We start from the raw sequence: 13,313 nt of genomic DNA, 5'->3' as shown, positions 1-13,313 counted from the left end.
GTCAGTACGGTTTTTTGCTGCGGTGCAGAACTGTCGATCGATGAGTTGAGCGCCATATCCCATTCTAACGAGGGCATCTTTCAGCATTAGTAGGTGTCTGTGGTGTTCCTCCCCATCTGAGCAGATCCTGTGTATATGGAGGGCTTGTCCGTAGGGGATGGCTTCTTTAACGTGTTTAGGATGATGCTGGAGAAGTAGAGCATCATGAGGTTATCCATGGACTTGCAGTAGAGTGAAGAACAGTGACCATGACAGCACACAACCCTGCCAAACTCACTCCAATGCTGCCCTGTTGTTAAGGGTAGTCATTCTCATTTCATCTGGAAATGCTCTTTATTTCACGAGCACTCACCTCATACTATCCCTGTATCTATTTGACCAGTATATCTAGATAAGTAAGTCCCTAGATATCTGGAATGGACGTCTGTGTTTTGCGTAGGCGTACGCATTCAATTGCTCCAAAGGCAACTTATTGTTAGATGAAGTAAAGTTTGGGTCCAATTGTAAACTGTTTTAATACAAGGTGAAATGTGCACAGTATGGGTATGATTGAAATGCACCTCTGGATCAAGCATACTGATCCTACTCTTGCTTAGTTCAAACAGCTCAGCTTGTATACATATGATATAAAAGAAGATGCAACACTATGCCACTTGGGTGGACCACCTTAATTTAAAATACAATAAGCTTTCTGTAGCCTGTCCTGCATCCTAGGCAGAAGCTCTCTCCTTGTAATAACAAAGAACAACCCAGCACGGGAAACAGGCCCTTCGGCCCAACGAGCCCGCGCCGTCGCATCCTCCTACACCTAATCTGCCCTGCGTGTCTGCGAGTGGAACCCCTAACTTAGCCAGATTCAGGGGAGAATAGTGTCAATTTGGTAAACCAATCAGCCTAAGAGCACATCTTTGGGGTGTGGGAGGAAACCGGAGCGCCCGGAGGAAACCCACGCAACCACAGGGAGAATGCGCAAACTCCCACAGACACAGGCCCAAATCCATGTATCTGCACAGCTAGCAGTGCTAGTCACTGAGCTGTTGCGGCGCCCGTCTACCGGTCCAGGATCAAGCACACACACCGACACGAAGTACTAGGCCACTCTCGGAACCTCCAAGAGCAGCCCACACACGGCCCACCGTGTGCATGCCCCTTGTTTGACAACAAGGTGGACCTCCACCTGCGGAATAAAAAGACAAAAACGTTAACATATAAGTCTGCATTTCCGGTGCCTCCTGAGGCTCTGACCCTATTTAATACCCCCTACTATAACCCTCCATCCTTGTTTCGCTCATGTGTCTATCTAAGTAAACCTTAAACGAGTCCAACGTTCCTGCCTCCACCACCCTACTCGGTAGCGCGTTCCATACCCCCACGACCCTCTGCGTGAAGAACCTTCCTCTCACATCCAAATTATACTTCTCCCCCCTCACCCTTAGATCATGACCTCTCGTAATTGTACCCAGTCTAGGGAGCAGCCTATCACTATTGACTCTATCTATTCCCTTCAGCATCTTATATACCTCTATCATGTCTCCCCTCAATCTCCGTCTTTCCAAGGAGAAAAGTCCCAGTTTCTCCAACCTTTCCTCGTAACTCAGTCATCCCCCATCTGTTTAAGTTTCCCGTTAAAACTGACTGCTTGATTGCTTGTGAAGCCCCATTTTCAAGAAAAATAGATTGGTTTCCTTGATGTCTTTGTGTTTGAGGTCTTGTTAGTCCTTTTAGGCAAAGATAGCCACGTTCATCATCAAGGTTGTTTGGTATGGTTCCAGTGGCTATGTAAGTGAGGTCGATCTGTGCCTGGAAGATTATGCTGTATATCACAGACGACTGGGTTTTGGATAAGCTGCTGGCTCAGAATTTCCTCTTCCTGCGTTTTCTCACTTCCTGTGATAGACATTTGCTTTCGAAAGAGGCTGGGCAGTTTGCAGGTGGGAAGAGATCAAAACCCATCCAACACAATAGATGCAAAGTGGTAATTTCTTACACAAAAACAAATGATACAGTTTCTTATTTGGTAGCAGCAGGAAGCCAATTTGAATAATTAATTGTAGATTTACAGCTTGATTGGGAATGAAGCTGGGATCTTCCCAGCAATTGGACCTCACACAGGGACCTGGAGGCAGTTTGCCAGTGGCTATCTGGGAGAGATCTATGAGGTATTGTGTTCTTATGCCCCTACATTGATTGGAGCCATCAGGGAGCTACAGCTGTGGCCACTGAAAGGTTCCTCCCTCACAGTTTATTTTATTGAAGTGAATAACTCTTCAAAGACCACTTCAATAAAGAGGCTTCTTGCAGTGGAAACCTGCCATCTTCCTTAATTGGAAGGTGGACTCAGAGGTAGCCTCTTAATTGGTCACTCCCAGGAAGATCTTGTAGGTGAACACACTGATGGCCGATAAGTTTGAGATTGAGATTCTGAAATGGTTTTGACCTTGGTTATTTTTATAATGGGAAAATAAATAAAGTCTGCATTATGCAGGTAAGCAAAATATATGCATAAAAAATGTATTGAGGACCTGTTGCAATCATATAGTAACTGCACCATGGGTGGCATGGTGACACAGTGGTTAGCACTGCTGCCTCATTGCGCCAGGGACCTGGGTTCGGTTCCTGGCTTGGATCACTATCTGTGTGGAGTCTGCATGTTCTCCCTGTGTCTGTGTGGATTTCCCCCAGCTGCTCCAGTTTCTCCCACAATCTGAAAGGTGTGCTGGTTAGGTGCATTGGCCATGCTAAATGTGTACCCAAACAGTCATGATGTGAAGATGCTGGCGTTGGACTGGGGTAAACACAGTAAGAAGTCTCACAACACCAGGTATCAAATAAACTTGTTGGACTTTAACCTAGCATTGTGAGAATTCTTACTGTGTTTACCCAAACAGGCACCAGAGTGTGGTGACTAGGGGATTTTCACAATAACTTCATTGCAATGTTAATGTAAGCCTACTTATGACACCAATGAATAAACTTTAAACCAGCTCAATCTGGCTGCTCAGCTTCTAAAGTAGTGAGCCCGAGTAGCATCTCTGGATCAAAGTATAACAAATAATTAGTCAAAAATGTTTGGTCTTTCTCATGTTAATTCTAAATTCTAAACGTGCATGTGGGAAAAAATGTGATACAAGATGTGGAATGCTAATAAACTAACAAAGATACTTGACATGTTGAAGTTTTGAACTGCATAACAACTTAGTCCATTTCATACTTAGAAAAACATTCATATCTGCAGGATTTCACAATTACTGACCTCAAAAAGTTGTTATTGAATCTATTTGACAGCAAATTGATCTCAGAGTAGTTTACGTGCTGATTCGAATATACAATTCAAAGTCTCTCATACTGTATTCTAGACTGTCACCTTAACTTGCAGCTAGAGTCGATGAATAATGGATGTTTTTGTGCATTATTTTCATGTACTGCTACAAATCTTTGAGGTATCAGACAGCTAATGATTAATTTAGTAGATGGGCATTTCTTCTTTTTATATAAAATCATAGCATTTCACAGCACAGAGGGAAGCTAATTGGCCTACAGTGTCTCTGCTGATACTCTTAAAGAGCTATCTAGCTATTCCAATATCTCAGCCTTTTCTTCAAATCTTCAAATGTTTCCTTTTATTTAAAATTCTCATTCACTTGCCCCCTAAAGATTTTGCTCATTCTGCTCCCATCTGCCCCTGATTGGTAGGACATTCCATTCACAGACAAACCCCTAAGCAACTTCTCATTTCTGCTCTTTTCTTAAATTTATATCCTTAGTGTTATTTGTAAATTCATTTTGTTTAATTATATATGCTGGTGCTGGATATTAACTGGGATTCACTCGTGATGCTGTAATAGATGCAGACTGAAACCATAGTTGTTAGGTTAGGGGATGCATGCTTGCAACATGTAGTTCTTCACAAATGTGTAAAGAATGGTTCCAGTTATATCCTCCAACAACTGGCTTTCTGCAATACAACACTTAGCTCCCTAGTTTGCTGTCCAATGAAAATCTTTTATTTTTTGATTTATTTTCAAGTTTTCTCACAATTGTGACTTTCAGTCAGATTTTCTCTGCATCTTCTTTCTTCTAATGAAAAGTCCCTCAGCTTCTCCTGTGTTTCTTCATAATAAAAGAGTCATTATGAGCATCTCCTGCATTCTTTCTCTGGTTTTGACATTTTCCTAAAATAAAATACCCAAAATTCGCCAACATTTATAACTGCAATTTAACCATGCAATGGTATGTATACATTTAGCGTTGCCTATTTCCTTTGTACCATGCGCCCCTGTTTCTAGAACCTAAAATCCAAAATGCTTTATTTACAACTTTATCAATATGTTCCCTTATTATAGATTAGAGATTTATTATAGATAATCTGAACCTACAAGTCTCTCCAGTTCTCTAATCTTTTTAAAAGTTTCCTCTTTTCCTGTTGGATTAAATAGATACTGATCCAGAAAGCAATCTTAAATCGCACTAGACTGGATTTTTCCACCGGAGGTGGGAATCAGGGGTCGGGACTGATCACATCCTGTGACCCTGCCTCTGTCTCCAGCCTGCCATGAAGCACTGTCTCTGGGGCAGTAATTGGCCTGGAGATAGGTCTATGGCCCACTTTGGCAGGGCAGACCCAACCCAGAAATGGAGGTGAGGCTGTTCTGGAGCGGGAATCCCACCATCAAAATTGTGAAGTTGTCTTGAATTGGAGGTAAAAGATATTGAGGTCACTGAAAAATGTTGGCTGCTGCTCCGAGTGTGAAATAGTAACCTTTATACTTTCTATCACTTTGCTGTCCAATACATGAGTGCCCCTGGGAAAGATGGCCCAGCAACATGGAACCTTTATGAATTGCTAATCCTTTTCAGACCCTTTGAAATCTTTACTCTGCTGCCTCAGAGCCTCCTCACAAGTGTACTGACTGTTCAACTTGCTTCTGTATCACCCAGTATATGTCTGGACTCTGTCAATGTGCAGTTGCAGCAGAGTGCTGGAATTGAGCATAGCCAATTTCAGGAGTTGCTCTTCACATACATCTTTACATGAACGACCTCCCCTGTCTCTTCGTAGTTATATTCACGTATGTATGGAAAATGGATACTTCGCTTTTAAAAGCAAAATGGAGTATGAAAAATCTGCTTTGAAACAAAATAATGTTGAGGGGTCAGGTGACCTCTTTTCATTTCTTCAAATATACATGAAACTGCACAAGGCTGGAAGATAGCCCCCTTGTCTGATCAGGATGTTAACATGCCAATAACTTTTCAGAACATTTCAGTGAGAAAATATTAAAATGCAATAGATTTTCCTGTGGGTTTAATGGATGCCATTGTCCAAGCAACTGCTATAGTCTGCTATACAATAGGCTTTCAGATTTTTTGGCTGTGGAATGAAATTCTAGAGAATGGATGCGAGAAGAAACCCGTTCTACCATAAAGAGATGCAAATGGATGAAATTCAAACACTTTTGTGTGTCACTACTCAAGTCATCAGGGTTTACTTGTGATGACAATGGAAAAAGACATACAATGATTCGTATGTTCCTATAGTCACTTGACAGAAGTCAGAGTGTTATAAGGAACATTTATACACACATTTTGAGAGCAGCCTCAATTGGTCAGTCTGGGTAGACAGAGAGTGACCAACAAAAGAAGGACCCCTACTCTGCCATCAGACAGAGACTTTGGGCTAACTTTTATCTACAGATTTGAAGAACCAGACCAAATCTTTGTCACAGTGGTTTGACTGCACCTCTGCATGGGTGAAACCACTGTAATTCTGTAGCCAGAAACTTCCAACCTCTATTTTCTTAGCAAATTAATAAGTAAATCATTGGGCCTTCAATGTTTCAAGCTTCCATCTTGAAAGATTCAAGTATAACAGTGAAAATTTGGACTTTTAAGGGCATGCTATTCTTTTTAGTCACCTTTTCTTGTCCTTTTTTAAAAACTTACAACAATACCTGCCTTTTATCTGTTCTTGAAAGTCACAGTGCTTAAGAGACTGAAACACTTTTCCTTTAAAACACATTTGTCTGTGGTCAGTTGAGAAACGCAAATGGGGGACTATCCACCCATTTCTCCAGTGTAAAGCTCCCTGTAACTCACCACATCTCACCACACCTCAGATAATGAGGACACTCCTGGGCACTCCTAACTTCACACCATCTGAATGGAAGTGAACACCTCAAGAAGATCTGTCTCCCAAGAGTCTTGCCGCACAGTAGAAAGTCATTCCACAAAATTTCAGACCAGTTGGAGTAAGTAGGTAGGTGGCAGACAAGCTGTCCGTTGGATTTTATGGGCCCCCAAATTTCAAATCCACCAGGGGAGAAGCATACCCAGCCCTGCCTTTACGAATAAAACCCAAGATCCTGTGTGCCTATTAAACTACTTTCTCAACCTGCTACCTGTTATGACTCACATACATACACTACTCGGTCTCGCTGTTCCTCCCCTCCCCACTTTTAAAATTGTAGACTTCAGTTGATATTGCCTCTCCTCTTTCTTCCCACCAAAATGTATTACTTTGCATTTATCAACCTTAAATTGCATCTGCTATGTGTCCACCTATTTCAGCAGCCTGTATATGCCCTCTTGAAATTAATCAATGTCATATATGTTATATCTCAGAGTTATGCAGAAAATATACCAGTTTCACAGTGCTTTAAAATGTCTGCTCCATGCTTACAGCTCTTTTCAGTCTACAGTTTGTTTACTTTTCTCTGAGTCCACCCCCAAATTTAACTAATTAAGCACGATGAGTATAAATAGTAAACAGGCTGACATAATCAAACACTGAACAATTAAAGAATTGAATACTACAATCGCCATCCTTCTCCAAGTTTTGTGCCATCTGCAACTTTTGAAATCATGCACCCAAATTTAAATGATTAATAGAGACCAAGAAAATTGGTGAACCTTCCTCCAGTTTGGAAAGCAAACCTTTGTCACTATGGTCTTTCCTGTCACTCAGCTAACTTTGTATCTATGATGCCACTAACACTTATATTCCAATTTTGCTGACAAGCCTATTATTGATACTTTATTAACTGCCCTTTAGAAGTCCTTATACACCACATCCACTGCATGATCCTCATCAGCCATCTCTGTTGCATCATCCAAAAACTCAATCAAATTAGTTAGATGAATGTAAAGTCCTCAAAATCTTGGCTTTTTAATTACATAAGAACATAAGAACATAAGAAATAGGAGCAGGAGTAGGCCAACTAGCCCTTCGAGCCTGCCCCGCCATTCAATAAGATCATGGCTGATCTGTCTTGGCTCAGTTCCACATTCCCGCCCTCTCCCCATAACCCTTAATCCCCTCTCTTATCAAAAACCCATCAACCTGCGTCTTAAAAATATTCAGCGAGGTAGCCTCCACAGAATTACACAGAATTACATGACAAAGAATAGCTTTGTGGTCCAACTAATCCATACTGATGTTTATAAGTACATTTTCTGTTTACTATTCTCTCAATACTTGCCTAGTTGAACTATTTGCATCTGAGCTATTTGTCTCAAGTTCCACATTCTAACCACTCTCTGCATAAAGACATTTCTCTTTATTGTGCTATGGAGTTTAGCAGTAACTATTTTGTATTTATGGTTCCTAATTTTGGAATCTTTCCACCATCAAGGCTCATTAGCAGCAGTATATATTATCTACACAATGCACTGCAGAAATTCACCAAAGATCCTGAGACGGCACCTTTCAAACCCACAACCATGTTCATCTGGAAGGACATGTGCAGCAGATACAGTGAACAGCACCACCTGCAAGTTCCCCTCCAAGCCACTCACCATCCTGACTTGGAAATACATCAGTGTTTCTTCACAGTCGCCGGGTCAAAATCCTGGAATTCCCCCCTTTACAGCACTGTGGGTCAACCCATAGAACGTGGACTGCTGTGTTTCGAGAAGGCAGCTCACATACATCTCTGAAATGAATTACTTCTCTTGTTTCTGTCATAGTTATATTCATGTACATATGGAAAACGGACACTTTACTTTTAAAAGCAAAATGGAGATATTAAATTCTCAAGCAACTTGAGATGGGCAATAAATGCTTGCTAGCCAGCGACACCTATGTCCCACAAATAAATTTTTAAGAATCTACAACCCATTGATAATAATGAAACTTAAATCAGGTCTCCTCTACGTTTTCTAAAGAGAAAAGCCCCAACCTGTTCACTCTTTCCTGGTAGCTGGAATCTCATCCTCATACCATCCTTTTAAATTTGTTAGCACTTTCTACGATGAATGCATGTCCTTTTTATCACACGTAGACCAGAACTGCACTGCTGCTGAAAAGCCCTCTGCAAGTTCCAATTCTGTTTCTTCCCATGTCATTTGCTCCGATAATGAACGACAATTCATGTGCTAATCAAGTTCCGTTTTCAAAATATTTGTATCTACTCCACAATTGTGACGTTTCTACCTGGAAAACATCACAATAATTTGGAGCCTTCGGTTACACTGCAAAATCATCTATTTACTTCCCTGACTGGAAAGCTCCCAATTACGACAGTGTTTTTCCCTTCCTTCCTCCTCCTTGACAGCTACTTGCTCCATGGTGTTGCCATTTTTCTTGCAACTTCAGTCCCTAGAGGAGTTGTTATTGTCACAGGTATTCAGTATTCAGTATCTGTTTTCAGTTCAACAGCCTGTTGAGATTTCAGCACTGCCTCCTGTCTATATTTAAACTTATAACCACTTAGCAATCTCAGAATGACATGCTGTACTGTGAATTGTGTTTGAAGAACATTTCTGGCCTGCAATGACTCAGAATCTTTCCTTTCAGAGGGCTCTGTGCAGTGGGATACTTGTTATAGTTTGTTTGCCAAAAGCATTGGGAGGTTGAATTACTTTTCATCTCAAAGATAAATTTTTATTTGCTGGCAAGTGAGTGAATCACTGGCTGTGTTCATGCTAAGATAAATTTTCTGATTGGTTGTGAGAATAACTGATCATGAAATTGGTTGATGATTAAAAGCAAAGGATTTTTTTGACATTTTCTTTCCCATATACTATTGCATCAGAACTTTAGATGACCTGGGAAAGTATCCATTAATTTGAGGTGATGTATGTAAATTGATGTAGCATGATGTTGTTCACCCAGCCTGCAGGTGCAGCAGGTGGTCAGGAAGGCGAATGGGATGCTGGCCTTCATAGCGAGGGGGATTGAATATAAAAGTAGGGACGTCTTGCTGCAGCTGTACAGGGCACTGGTGAGGCCGCAGCTGGAGTACTGTGTGCAGTTTTGGTCGCCGCACTTACGCAAGGATATTTTGGCCTTGGAGGGAGTGCAGAGGAGGTTTACTAGGCTGATTCCGGAGTTGACGGGGTTGAGCTATGAGGAGAGGCTGAATAAACTAGGCTTGTACTCGTTAGAGTTTAGAAGAATGAGGGGAGATCTCATTGAGATGTATAAGATGTTGAATGGGGTGGAGAGGCTCTTCCCACTCAGAAAGGACAGTAGGACTAGAGGGCACAGCCTCAGGATAAAGGGAGTTTAGAACGGAGTTGAGGAGGAACTTCTTCACTCAAAGGGTGGTGAATCTCTGGAATTCTCTGCCCGTTGAAGTGGTGGAGGCTGCCTTGCTCAATATTTTTAAGAGGGTTGATAGGTTTTTGATAGGCAAGGGAATTAAGGATTATGGGGAGAGGGCGGGAATGTGGAACTGAGCCACGACAGATCAGCCATGATCTTATTGAATGGCGGGGCAGGCTCGAGGGGCTAGATGGCCTACTCCTGCTCCTATTTCTTATGTTCTTATGTGACTTTCCACAGCGTTTGTCTATCCATACCGTTTTACTTGCTCATGTAAATTAACATGCTGAGCTCCACCTGGAAATCTGTTTTAGGAGATCAGTCATTAAACTGCAAAATCATGAGGCCAATTCTGCAGTTTTGTTTCCTTCTGGTCACTACTGAGACCATTAGTAAGCTTCTTATGGTGATTGCTGTGGGGATATCTTTTTTTAAAATTCCTCCTACAAATCCAAAATAAGTATTTTACACAGTGATCATAAAAATGACTTGCAGGTTACAGTCCTTCAGATGCAGATCCAAATACTTGTTAAATGAGTTGAGTGTTTCAGCCTCAACCATCAGCTTAGGCAGAGAATTCTAGGTACCCACCACTCTGGGTGAAAATGTTTTTTCTGATGTCCCCTCTAATTCTGATCAATTTTAATCTATGCCCCTGATAATTGATCCCTCACCTAAGAGAAACAATTTTTTCCTGTCTAAACTATCTGGGTCCTTCCTAATCCTGAAGATTACTATTTAACATTCCACTACTCAAAGCATGGTGCAACAAAAAAGGTCAATTTACATCAGTCTGTCTTCTAGTGGATTCTGGGACTCCTGCAGTCTTCTAATTTTTTTAGTTATTTGTACCTGGTCCCTTGACTCATGGCTTTGAGATTTCAAGTTAGTCAACTTTCCACCAACATACATAAAGCCTCTTGGCAGTTTTAGGACTGCAACTCTAATTTTCCAGTCTACCTTAACTGCTTTAGCTTTCAGTCCCCCTTAACTGCTGAAGCTGCACATTTTACAACTGGTTGCTGAATATTACTCTCTTTCTCCCAAGCTGAAAGCAGCTTCCTAACCAAAACTAACCACTTTTTCTTTAACTCTAATACTGGATTCTATTACTGGTCTCTATGTTGGATTTGTATGACAATCCTCAACCTGTGACAAATATTGTAGTCACTCCTGGACTTCTGTGTTCCTACAGCAATCTCTGACCTATGACAATTACTTTAGTTATTTCTGGGTTCTTATGCCAATCTCAACCCCTTTGACCCTTGCCCATCGACTGGCAATGTCCGACACAAATGTTAGCTTCCTTGCAAGTGTCCAACTCCTAACTCTTCTCTCCCGGAGAAATGCCCCCACTTTTATTTTAATGTTTTCTCCATCCTTAAAGTTACAAAGCTCAGAGCGGACTGAGAAGACCCAAATCTGTTCCTTGCTTGCTCCAAGAAACCAAATTCAAAATCCAATTCATGGTCCCTTCAAGAGAGATAAACAAGATCCAAGCTGACACGATAGGCATTGCACCCCATCTTGGGCTTGATGTAACACTTGATCTTAGCCAAAAGGCCAAGAAGCGAAGTGCCCAGCAAATTTCCTGAGACAAATGTTATCTCCCGGCAAATGTAAAAACTCCAGTGATGCTTCCCTATTTTTATACCCTTTCTGCCAGCAGCTTTTGAACAAGTATATGCACCCGTGTCAACATAACAAGCTCTAACTAAATATTTTCAATTCTTGAGCAATGGGAAGAGTGCTCTTGGTTTCCTCTCGCTTCAGCAGCACATATACTAAAATTGGAACGATACAGAGAAGATTAGCATGGCACCTGTGCAAGGATGACACACAAATTCATGAAGCTTTCCCCACAACAATCTAACCTTAGCTTGTACCCAATAGTTAGAATTCTTCCTCAGTGAGAGCAGTGTTCCTGGATTCCCCTCAACAACGCAACCTTAACTTTATGTCTGCAGTTCTGGAATAATGAGAATGATCCTGGTTTCCACACAACAATCTAATCTAATCTTAATTTGTACCTTTTGACTAAAACCCATCTTCAGCACATTCTTCCAGGCAAGTGGCTGTTATTTATTGATAACGTGAGACTCACTGGAGCCTTGATCTGTAAAATGTGTCCAAGTTATAACTCTTTATGCTGTTTTTAAAACTACAGTACAATACTCTGGCATTTCAAGAAATGCCAACATAAGTATTTTCTTAACAACATTCTAACAATACATACAAATTAATTAATCAAATACATCACTTTTCATCACTAAGCTTATGTACAGTACAATTTGATCATTTGAACCTCATTAATTGCACAAATGTGTCAATGAGATGAACAATTCTGTTTCTGTTATTTCCTTGAATTATGTTTTTGAATTTCTGCATGATTGCCCTGAACACTTGCCAAAAATTTGGCAGATTGGTAAAACTCCCACAGAAATATATAAAGGCTGGAAACAATGCCAGAAGAACGGGTCAGTTAGTCGCTTGTCTCATTTTATGGGTCCTTAGTATATGTAAATTGGCTGTCATGTTTGCCTACCTTACAACAGTGACTGTACTTCGGATTATCCTGTCAATATGGAAGGTCGGTACAAAGTGTTTTTTTCTGTTTTTATCCAAAATTTTCATCCTATAAATGTCAAATGATTGTGTTATCCGATAGTATTAAAAAATTCTGGGAATCCTTATCTCCCATGGGGTGTTCTGCAATATATTGTTTTGTGTTGCCAAACATAAATGACGTGTGACTTTCTTTGAATCAATGTATTTATTTTCATCAAGACAACATCACAGTTTTATCATTAAATAATAAACCACTCCCAACAATGATATCTTTTGAACCAGTTTACAGTTCCATGTGAAACATGGTTATAAACATGAGAATATTTGACATCTGCAATGCACCCATTCTATTTAACATTGAAAATTATAGCATAAACTGTGACAAATATTGCAATTCTGTTAGTCCTGACCCAATGATGGAATGCAGTACAATCAAATAATAAGCCTCATCAAAGAATTTACATAAATTTCTTTTAGGAAGAGATTGCAAATGCATCACATGAAAGTGGTAAATGTTTTACTTCCCACTACATTTTGAAACTTTGCAAATGAGAATGAAATCATATGCTTTTTTATGTTCAAATGCAATATTGATCACCTATAATAAATCATGTTTATTTATTGATCACTTATAATAAATCATGTTTATTTCTTGACAGCAGAATCATTGCAGTGCAGAAGGAGGTCAATCTGCCCATACTGTCTGCACTGGTGCTCTGAATGAGCAATCCTCTAGTGCCATTCTACCATTTTCTCCCTGTAACCTGCACAGTCTTCCTCAATCTCATTTCCTTTTGAAAACTTCAATTGAACCTGCCTCCACTCTCAAGTAGTGCATTCTGGACCTTAACCACTTGTTGCATTAAAAATATTTTCTTCATGTTGCCTTTGTTGCTTTCAGTGACCATAACCATATGAAATCATTTAAATCCTTGTGACACTGCACCCAAGACCTCAGCATGACACAGTTGACATTGACCTCTGTGACTACTTGTTCCCACTCCCTTCTAAACACAGATGGTCCCCCGGGGCAGGAGTTTTCTGCCACATCACTTGAAAAGTCAGGAATGAACTCATCACAACAAGGAGGTGTTACTTGGAGAGCTGTTGACTCTGTTGAGAGTTGTTATCAATGTGGTTAAATAAATATGGTATTCTTTGACTTTTTCAATAAGGTTGTTGGCATGGGCTGTTTATATCG

The 13,313-nt window shown here is 40.6% G+C and overlaps 1 non-coding gene across 1 annotated transcript; it reads left to right on the top strand.

Moving 5' to 3' along the window:
- The first annotated feature begins 11,308 nt into the window (after positions 1-11,308).
- On the top strand, positions 11,309-11,411 carry LOC145351151 (U6 spliceosomal RNA). Its single transcript, XR_013888333.1, has one exon. It is a non-coding gene; the product is annotated as a U6 spliceosomal RNA (small nuclear RNA).
- The last annotated feature ends 1,902 nt before the right edge of the window (positions 11,412-13,313 follow it).

Source organism: Carcharhinus amblyrhynchos, chromosome 1, assembly GCF_965287045.1.
Source record: "Carcharhinus amblyrhynchos chromosome 1, sCarAmb.v2.hapA, whole genome shotgun sequence".
NCBI lineage: Eukaryota > Metazoa > Chordata > Chondrichthyes > Carcharhiniformes > Carcharhinidae > Carcharhinus > Carcharhinus amblyrhynchos.
The sequence above is the reverse complement of the archived record's forward strand: the minus strand, read 5'-3'. Positions and strand labels throughout refer to the sequence as shown.